Source organism: Balaenoptera borealis (assembly GCF_965194805.1).
Source record: "Balaenoptera borealis genome assembly, chromosome: 5".
NCBI classification, from domain to species: Eukaryota; Metazoa; Chordata; class Mammalia; order Artiodactyla; family Balaenopteridae; genus Balaenoptera; species Balaenoptera borealis.
In genome coordinates, this window is record NC_138862.1 from 137,006,714 (window position 1) to 137,017,367 (window position 10,654).

Genomic DNA, 10,654 nt, shown 5'->3' on the forward strand with positions numbered 1-10,654 from the left:
CAAAATGGCGTCCTGAAGTCACAGGATTAGCCCGATCGATGGCGATTATTCCTATCATCGGCCGCAGAATCAATTGAAATGCCAACAGAAATAGAAAATAGAAACACGTATATGGAGAACAGGAAGGGAGACATCAAAAGTCCAGAAACTTGGACGACTTTCTGTCAAGTCTGAGGGAGATGGGACTGGATTGGAATGAACACCAGCTAGGGCAGGCCAACTTGGTGCTTAAGACGTTCATTCTTTCAAGAAATAGTTATCTAGGTCTGCGATTTGCCGGATACCCAAGGTGTAGGAGTGAACAAAACAGCCAAACATTACTTCGCTCGGGGAGTTCAAGTTGTGAGGGGGAGAATTTTTCTTCTAGGCCTTACAGGAAGCTAGGCCTGTCTAGAGAATTCTAGAACTTTCTCAAGGTCGGAGAAACAGGGTCTAGAGCAAGGGTGAGCTGTGGGGCAGTTGGTGGAGCAAGTCACATAGCTTTGGTAACCACTCCAGCACCCTGTATCCACAGGGGGTAACTGACTGACTTTTATCCTCCAACTTCACTTTGGTACTGATGAAAAGTTAGAAAATGTTACTTTGTGAGCTGGCAAAATGGTGGTCAGCTGTAACCGGAAAACTGACCACAAACAGCTAGCATTACTGGATAATATAATAATTTCATGTCTTGAGTTCAATGTGCAGTTAAACTCAAGAAATGAAGGGAAATCCCAAGAGGCCAGAAATCAAAATAAACTGAAAATCAGAGAGCAATGACTTGTTGAACAGATTCTTCTCCGCCCCTGGGTGTGAGGGCTGGAGTGTAGGGTGACTAATCAGCTGGTTTGCCCGGGACCTTCCTGGTTTTAGCCCTGAAAACCCCCAAATTCTTGGAGACCAGGTCCAAGGCAAACCAGGAGAATTGGTCATCTTAGGTGTGGGCAAAACGTTAGTTTCTGTGACTTGAGGCCTGAAAGTGTAGGGACAGGAGGCAGGGGTCTGGAATAGCTCAGGGTGGGAGCTGGTACTGAATGCGCTACAAAAAGCCATTGTCCCTGCGAGACATCAGCTCAGGAAAAGGGTGGACTAGGGACAATGTAAAACACCCAGTGGACAAGCAAGTGAGGAAGCTTATCCCATTTCTGGGTGAAAATGAAAATTATTTAACTCCAATGAAATTTTAAAATCCTAGACCTGCCTTTCATGAGTTTGGAGTGTAAATCTGGAGCACTTATGTGGCGTTGGGATTTCAAAAGCTAGAAATTGATTCCCCTTAACCTTCGCCTCCTCCCCAAAAAGAGATCCCAGACAGGGTGCAACTGGAATGCTCACTACTTTAGTTCTATCCTGTTTTCCTTCTACGAATTAGACATCATGTTTTTTAAAGCCACCTGCATGTGTAAAAATATTTTGCTTACCATTTCTTTGCATATCTCAGATCTTCCTTCTGCATTGTTTCCCTTGTGCCTGAAGTAAGTTCTACAGAATTTCCTTTAATAAGTGTGATGTGTGGTAAACTCAGGTTTTTTCCCACCCAAAATGCTTTTATTTTGCCCTTCTTCATTGAAGGTAATTCTACTGGATATAATTCTAGGTTAGCAGTTGTCTTTTTTCCTCAGAATATTGAACATATTATTCTGTTATCTTCTGGTTTCTGTTGCTACTGAGAAATCTGCTATCAATCTAATTGCTGGTTAAGATCTGTTTTTCTTCGGTGTTCTGAAATTTCAGTGATGTGACAAGGTGTACAGTTTTTAAAATTTCTTCTCCTTAGGAGTTTTTGGGCTCTCTGGATTTGTAGATTAGCTTTCAAGAATTCTAAAAAATTTCATCCATTTTCTTGTCAAAGATTAACTGGTTAGGGAATTTAACCTATATTTCATATTCCATAAGCAATTCTTATGGTGATTTTTGTTTAGCTCATGACTTTTTCAAAGAATGATAGTATTTTCTTAAAACCTTATGGAATCGTCACATACATAGAGAAAAAGAATTGATTTAAGGCGAAGATTGACTGTATTTCAATGTGTTAAGATTGGTAGCATAATTCACATAAATTCAGAAATAAATCTCTATATTGCTTCCTTATCCTCCAAGACTGATAGGGAAGGGAGAAGAAAAAAGACTGATATTTTTAAACTCCTCTGCCAGTTCTTTTGTGCTCTTAAAGCCTGTGACTTTGGATAGAAGGCTTACAATTAGCAGTAAAAACACTCTCAAACTTCATTCATTTGCAAACCATTTTCATAATTTAAGTTGTATCTGCTCTGAATCTCTATTTCATTATTTACCTAACTTTTTAAAAACTGACTTGTCATAACAAAAATATTTATGAAATCACATTTATTGTGTTAGTTATATTTTTTTTAGCAATGCATGTTAAAATATATAATTATTAACATTAAAAAAAATATTGGTCTGTGGATCACTTCAGATCACACTTTCCCAGAGCAATAGAAAAATACTGGATTAGGAGAACTTTTTTTTTTTTTTTTAACTTACAAAGGGTTTAATCAGTTTTGTTTTGTTTTTTTAAATTAATTAATTAATTAATTAATTTTTGGCTGTGTTGGGTCTTCGTTTCTGTGCAAGGGATTTCTCTAGTTGCAGCAAGTGGGGGCCACTCTTCATCGCGGTGCGCGGGCCTCTCACTATCACGGCGCGCGGGCCTCTCACTATCACGGCCTCTCTTGTTGCGGAGCACAGGCTCCAGACGCGCAGGCTTAGTAGTTGTGGCTCACGGGCCTAGTTGCTCCGCGGCATGTGGGATCCTCCCAGACCAGGGCTCGAACCCGTGTCCCCTGCATTGGCAGGGAGATTCTCAACCACTGCGCCACCAGGGAAGCCCCTAGGAGAACTTTTTATCCAGTCTTTGGATATGCAAAGTTAGGTCCCAGCAACTAGGGGGTGGAGTGTCATATTGTTCTTCATAATAAGTGAGAGTAATTCGATTTGAAGAGGGAAACCAAGCAAGGCTGGAAAAGTGGAAATCTGGGAATTTGGAAAAAAGGAATAACCTTGCAAAGTGAGAAGTTGGAGACTGCAATGAAAGATGTTATCTGAGTACATTGGAATCATCTGGAGGCTTTTAAAAGTTCACATTCCCAGGCCTTACCCCAGACCAATTAATTCAGGATGAGACCCAGACATCAGTATTTAAAAAAAAAAAAAAAGTTTCTCGAGTTAATCTAATATGCAACTAAATTTGAAAATCTTTGGTATAGAGCTTTGCTACTCAAAGTGTGGTCCTCAGACCAGCAGCTTTGCATCATCTGGGTGCTGTGGAATCTCAGGCCCCACCCTAGACTTACTGAATCAGAATCTGCAGTTTGATAAGCTCTCCAGATGGCTCACAAACACATTAAAGTTCAGGAAGCACTGACACAGAGAATATTTGCCATAAACAACTTGCATTCTTGGGTTTGAGAATCCCTCACTTTACAGGGAGAGACTGATTTCCCAGCCTCTCTTACAGCTAGACCTGGACATGTGACCTAAACAACACCAATGAGATGCACCTACCCTAAATTTTGAATAGGGGACTAATAATGCCACAAAGGAGTGACAGCAGCAGCAGCCCTGGCGTCAGTCAGAGCAGCGATATCCACTGAGGTCAGCTGTGCAAGCTGCGATGCCATTCAGTGCCCAGCAGTAGCAGCTGAAGCTCCTTCACTGGACCAGTTCTGCAGCGTGATTCCACGTGTTGTTCCTGGAGACACGACTTCCAACCTGGTTCTTCAGTCCTTTTTGAGATTCCTTTTCTATTTAAATCAGCCAAAAGTACTGTGGCTATTGCTTGCCACAAAAAACCTTGACTGAAGTAGGTGGAGAGTGAGGTCAGCCAAAGTACTTTTAAGTAGATGGTTAACAGCCAAAAGATTTATGGCTCTTTGCTCTGACTCCGTAACACAATACCGCTCTATTGCTTCCAACCTTAAGTAAGGTTCTACTACATACACAAAGGCTTTGTGCCAGTGGCGTTTTGTGAGGGCTGTCAAGAAAGTGTCTCTTTTCCCTCTCTGGAGCGACATAGTATAGACAGGGACTGCACGGTCTGCAGCAGGATGATCCACAGATGAAATAATTCATCAGGGACAGAAGCTTGGAGCCAGAAGTGACCTGGACGCCATAAATCATACTTTCAGAATTCCCAGAGATATAGAAAGAGATGTGTGCTATACCAACTGCACACTGAAGTCTGAGCCAATGCCATTTAAATCTCAGGGTATGGTACCTTAGCTTCTATTGGGCCTGTATTCACATGGCCCAGCATAGCAACACACACCTCAAGGGCACTTATGTGTACTTGCAGAGATGTCTGTCCACTGAGCAATGTTGCTTAAGCCCCATTTATTCACCTTTAACCGTAGTACCTGCATAATAGTTTGTTCATTCAACACTTAATCTCATAAGCAGGTTGCCTGAATTTGGGGGTTGGCCTGAGCCACGCTGACCTAATCTTCACAGTGGCTTCAAAAGGCCTGCCTAAACAGATGACCGTGAAAGTGATTGACTTAGTAAAAGTAACAATAATGACAAAAATCACTGATGCTGATATGGTGCTTACTACGTACCAGGCACTATTCTAACCGTCGTACTTCTGTTAATTCATCCAATCTTTATAATAATAATAGGTACTATTATTATCATCCCCATTTTATACAGAAGGAAGCAGAGGCACAGAGAGGTCAAATAACTTGCCCAAGATCACACAGCTGGTAAATATCAGAGTGGCAGTTTTGATCCAGTCTGGCTTCTGAGTCTGAATTCTTAACCATTATGCTGTATTAGCAAGCTTCGTGGAAGATGAAAGTGCTAATGTAGTGGGACAAATTAAACCCCTGACTTCCCTGAGAGTAGCCAAGTAAAGAGGAAGGAAGGTTGGGAGTCTTTTCTCACTATTAAAAAAGGTTTTTTAGTCATTTCTGATATATTCACATTAATAAGTAGGGCCAGGACCAGGACTTCAGTGGTTCCATCAAAATGAAGGAAAACCCCCAAATCTACGTTCAAACCAACCTACACCATTGAATTGCTCCAACACAATTGGCCCTTGAGGAGGCTACCCGATTAACAGAAATTTCCCTCTGAACTTTGCCAGTCAGAAAATCTTCTCGTCCTTTTTCCAGGTGTTGGGGTCACAACTATACTGTTTGACAACCTCATCTCCAGCCTTGGCTCCCACTGCTGGCCCCCTACTCATGCTTCTACTCCTCCCAATCGCTTTGAAACTGCTTTTTTCTGAGTCAAGAGGCATCACTGAGCAGACATTTGCAAATCAGAGAAGCAGAGGCTGTTTTACACCGTGGAGGAGCAGGGAGAAAAGGCTGGTAGAACTCGCTCGTCTCCTTTTCCTCAGGCCTAGTCAACTTCACCTTCATTTCCATAGTTTTTCTGTATTTAAATGTTTTCTTTTCCTTATCCATTTTTTTGAGAATACAAGAATACATTTCCCTTTCTAAAGAAATGAAAAACATTAAAGGTAAGGTTTAAATTCCCTTTGACTGCCAACTCTCCATCCCAGATCCTTCCCCAGAGGTAATAACCACTGTTGGTAGTTTGGTGTGAATACTTGCACACCTTTTTCTAGGCTTTCCCTTTTGTATACTTACATGCAATATGTTCTGTTTGTATTTATAGAAAGTACTTATGCTAATGGAAAATATGTACTTCTTTTAGTATACTTGTAGAAAATATACACTACTTATGCTACTTATGCTATATGTACTATATATAGTTTATATAGTACATGTACTATATGCTATAGTATATACTTATAGACTATATATGTATATTTATAATATGTAATACTTTATTGTATGTTGTTAACACAAATGGTATCATATTGTATGCATCTTGCAACTTGATTTTTTTCCTTTAACATTATGACTAAGAGACTTCTAATGTCAGTATATAGATCTACCTAATACCTTTTAACTGTGGCATAATTTTACATAATATGGATCTACCATAGTTACTTAGCCATTCCCTGGTCAATGGACCTTTAGGCTGTTTTCACTTTTTCATTGCTACAAATATACACAATGAGCCTGTCTAATTGGAGCCACATGAGTATTTTTCTGCAGTGAACACCAAAAAGTGTAACTGCTGGGTCATGGGATATGCACGTTTCAAATTTTAATAGGTAGCAGGAAACTGCCCTTTAAAGTGCTGTGCCAGTATATAACAGTTTACAGCTGTGAGTGTGAGTCAGTTCATTTGCCAATATTGATACTTTAACACTTGAATTTGTCAGCCCAATGGCACAGAAACAGCATCTAATTTTCATTTTACTTTGCATTTCCCTGATTGTTCATGGAACTGAGCCTCCTTTTTGCTGTCTGTTGACTGTTCAGTTTCTTCTTCTGGCCTGTTCTTAGCCATTGGCCATTTTTCTTTTGGGTTGCTTGTCTTTTGTATATTGTTTTGTGGGAGTCTGGCTTCTTTCTTTTCCTCCTCAGCCCCTTGGGCAAAGGTTGCAGTGGTATTGGTGCTTCCTTGAGATTCTAGTCCAGTGTAATGCATTAGAGTTACCTTCATTTCCAAGAGTTTCTTTCCCTGAATTAAAGAGATGTAAGCCACAAACAAGAGAGGAAAGGAAATCTGTGGTGTAAACATCAACTGTTGAAGCTTTCAGTGCCTTTGAACATCAACCCGTTCCTGGACATCCTCCTAAAAAACCCGATAAGAGCTCTTATTTAAATCAGTTAGTCCCTCACTTTCAAAGAAAGTGCCTAAAAAACCCCAGAGAAATCTGTTCAGGACAACAATGTACTAAGATCCAACAACTTTTGAAGTTCTGTTCTTGCCCCTGGTCCCCTCTGTTTAGAGTGAGAGTACCTGTAGAGAAAAGAGGTGAGACTTCAGATGAATAAATACATCGTTCACAGGACCAGCATTTAGAGCCTAGCAGGAAAGGCTCAGAAAGCAACTTGATTAACACAAACATAAATTAATCTCTGATCACCCTAAATAGGAGAAGCTGTTTCCTTTTCCCTACTAAGGATTTTTCCTGTGTCCTATGTGGAATTGACTGAAAAAAAAATCTGTCTTTAATTTTAGAGCTCCCTTTTGGCAAACATATTGTGTTTTGTAGCTGTAGCTAGCATTTCAGCCAACCTGGACAAAGAAACGGAAGTGAAAGGGCAGAATAGAACACAGATTGAAAGAAAATCAGAGAGTAAAGAAAGAAAAGACATAGAAAAGGAGAAAATGCACATACTTAAAAAAAGAAAGGAAATAGTTGAGGGAAACATTCTTTTGTCATTTTCCATATCTGGTCAGTCAACAAGTTCTGTCAGTTTTCCTTCAAACTGATTCTCTAACAGAGCTTCCTTTCTGTTCCTACAACTTTCTTTTAGACCATGGGACATACTCTTGGTTAAAAAAAAAAATCAGGTCATGTTCTCTTCTTTTTGTGCCTGGATGATTCCAATAGCTCTGTGACTGGAATCCGTGCCACCTAAATCTCCATCAGACGCTACTGTCAGTGTATTGCTCTCTTGCTCTGCTCACAAACCTTCCAGCATTCCCTAGTGCTAGCTTTATTATATCAAATTTTACCTTTTCAGCCTGGCAGTTAGATCTCGTTACTATACGACCTCGCCCTACATAGCCCTAATCAGACTGTCTCACCAACTCCCTTCTCATTCTGCCTTCTGTATTCCTTCCTTTTATTTTTTTAAATAAATTTATTTACTTTATTTATTTTTGGCTGCATGGTGTCTTCGTTGCTGTGCGCAGGCTTCTCATTGCAGTGGCTTCTTCTCTTGTTGCACAGCACGGTCTCTAGGCGCGTGGGCTTCAGTAGTTGTGGCTCGTGGGCTCTAGAGCACAGGCTCAGTAGTTGTAGCTAACGGGCTTAGTTGCTCCGCAGCATGTGGGATCTTCCCGGACCAGGGCTTGAACCCGTGTCCCCTGCATTGGCAGGCAGATTCTTTTTTTTTTTTTTTTAAACCAAAAAAAAAATTTATTGAGGGTCAGACACTCTATCTAGCTTATTACATGTATTACCTATTTCAGTACTGATAATACTCTGTAAATAAGTACTTTCTCTCATTTTATGCATGAATAAAGTGCGGATTGCAGAGCATAAATGACTTGCCTGGGCTTATGTTATTACTAAATTAGTGAAGCTAGGGTGACATGAGAACTTATACTCTGCACTACCTGATATAGGAGACACTTTAGAATCACAAAATCTATATGATTTCTATTATTTAATTTGTACATGTGTTTATATACATCACTGGCAAAAATATCCATTTTTGGTCATTTCTAAATAGCACCTTGTATGCAAAAGCTCAGTGAAATTTTTATTCTGTTCCTTTAAAATCCGTTGTTCATCTTGCAGGTTTTTTAAAAAATATCTTCATTGGAGTATAATTGCTTTACAATGGTGTGTTAGTTTCTACTTTATAACAAAGTGAATCAGCTATACATATACATATATCCCCATATTCCCTCCCACTTGCCGTCTCCCTCCCACCCTCCCTCTCCCACCCGTCTAGGTGGTCACAAAGCACCAAGCTGATCTCCCTGTGCTATGCGGCTGCTTCCCACTAGCTATCTATTGTACATTTGGTAGTGTATATATAAGTCCATGCCACTTTCTCACTTCATCCCAGCTTACCCTTCCCCCTCCCCATGTCCTCAAGTCCATTCTCTATGTCTGCATCTTTATTCCTGTCCTGTCCCTAGTTTCTTCCGAACCTTTTTTTTTTTTTTTTAGATTCCATATATATGTGTTAGCATACAGTATTTGTTTTTCTCTTTCTGACTTACTTCACTCTGTATGACAGACTCTAGGTCCATCCACCTCACTACAAGTAACTCAATTTCATTTCTTTTTATGGCTGAGTAATATTCCATTGTATATATGTGCCACATCTTCTTTATCCATTCATCTGTCGATGGACACTTAGGTTGCTTCCATGTCCTGGCTATTGTAACTAGTGCTGCAGTGAACACTGTGGTACATGACTCTTTTTGAATTATGGTTTTCTCAGGGTATATGCCCAGTGGTGGGATTGCTGGGTTGTATGGTAGTTCTATTTTTAGTTTTTTAAGGAACCTCCATACTGTTCTCCATAGAGGCTGTATCAATTGACATTCCCACCAACAGTGCAAGAGGGTTCCCTTTTCTCCACACCCTCTCCAGCATTTACTGTTTGTAGATTTTTTGATGATGGCCATTCTGACTGATGTGAGGTGATACCTCATTGTAGTTTTTATTTGCATTTCTCTAATGATTAGTGATGTTGAGCATCCTTTCATGTGTTTGCTGGCAATCTGTATATCTTCTTTGGAGAAATGTCTATTTAGGTCTTCTGCCCATTTTTGGACTGGGTTGTTTGTTTTTTTTGATATTGAGCTGCATGAGCTGCTTGTATATTTTGGAGATTAATCCTTTGTCACTTGCTTCATTTGCAAATATTTTCTCCCATTCTGAGGGTTGTCTTTTCGTGTTGTTTATGGTTTCCTTTGCTGTGCAAAAGCTTTTAAGTTTCATTAGGTCCCATTTGTTTATTTTTGTTTTTATTTCCATTTCTCTAGGAGGTGGGTCAAAAAGGATCTTGCTGTGATGTATGTCATAGAGTGTTCTGCCTGTGTTTTTCTCTAAGAGTTTTATAGTGTCTGGCCTTACACTGGGGACTTTAATCCATTTTGAGTTTATTTTTGTGCATGGTGTTAGGAAATGTTCTAATTTCATTCTTTTACATGTAGCTATCCAGTTTTCCCAGCACCACTTATTGAAGAAGCTCTCTTTTCTCCATTATATATTCTTGCCTCCTTTATCAAAAGTAAGGTGACCATATGTGCATGGGTTTATCTCTGGGCTTTCTATCCTGTTCCGTTGAGCTATACTTCAGTTTTTGTGCCAGTACCATACCATCTTGATTACTGTAGCTTTGTAATATAGTCTGAAGTCAGGGAGCCTGATTCCTCCAGCTCCATTTTTCTTTCTCAAGATTGCTTTGGCTCTTCAGGGCCTTTTGTGTTTCCATACAAATTGTGAAATTTTTTGTTCTAGTTCTGTGAAAAATGCCATTGGTAGTTTGATAGGGATTGCATTGAATCTGTAGATTGCTTTGGGTAGTATAGTCATTTTCACAGTGTTGATTCTTCCAATCCAAGAACATGGTATATCTCTCCATCTGTTTGTGTCATCTTTAATTTCTTTCATCAGTGTCTTTTAGTTTTCCGCATACAGGTCTTTTGTCTCCTTAGGTAGGTTTATTCCTAGGTATTTTATTCTTTTTGTTGCAGTGGTAAATGGGAGTGTTTTCTTAATTTCTCTTTCAGATTTTTCATCATTAGTGTATAGGAATGCAAGAGATTTCTGTGCATTAATTTGTATCCTGTTACTTTACCAAATTCATTGATTAGCTCTAGTAGTTTTCTGGTAGTATCTTAAAGATTCTCTATGTATAGTATCATGTCATCTTGGCAGGCAGATTCTTAACCACTGTGCCATCAGGGGAGCCCATGTATTCCTTCCTTTTAGAACGCCCTTCAAGCTGTGCATTTCCTCCCTGAATTCCACCTATACTTGAAGGTCTAGTCAAGTTTCCCCTTCTCTTTGAAATTTTCTGTCAATTCCACCATTATCTTCCTCTCCTAGACATTTCAGTGCCCAAATTGTGTAACATGCAATTTTGGATGGCAAAAC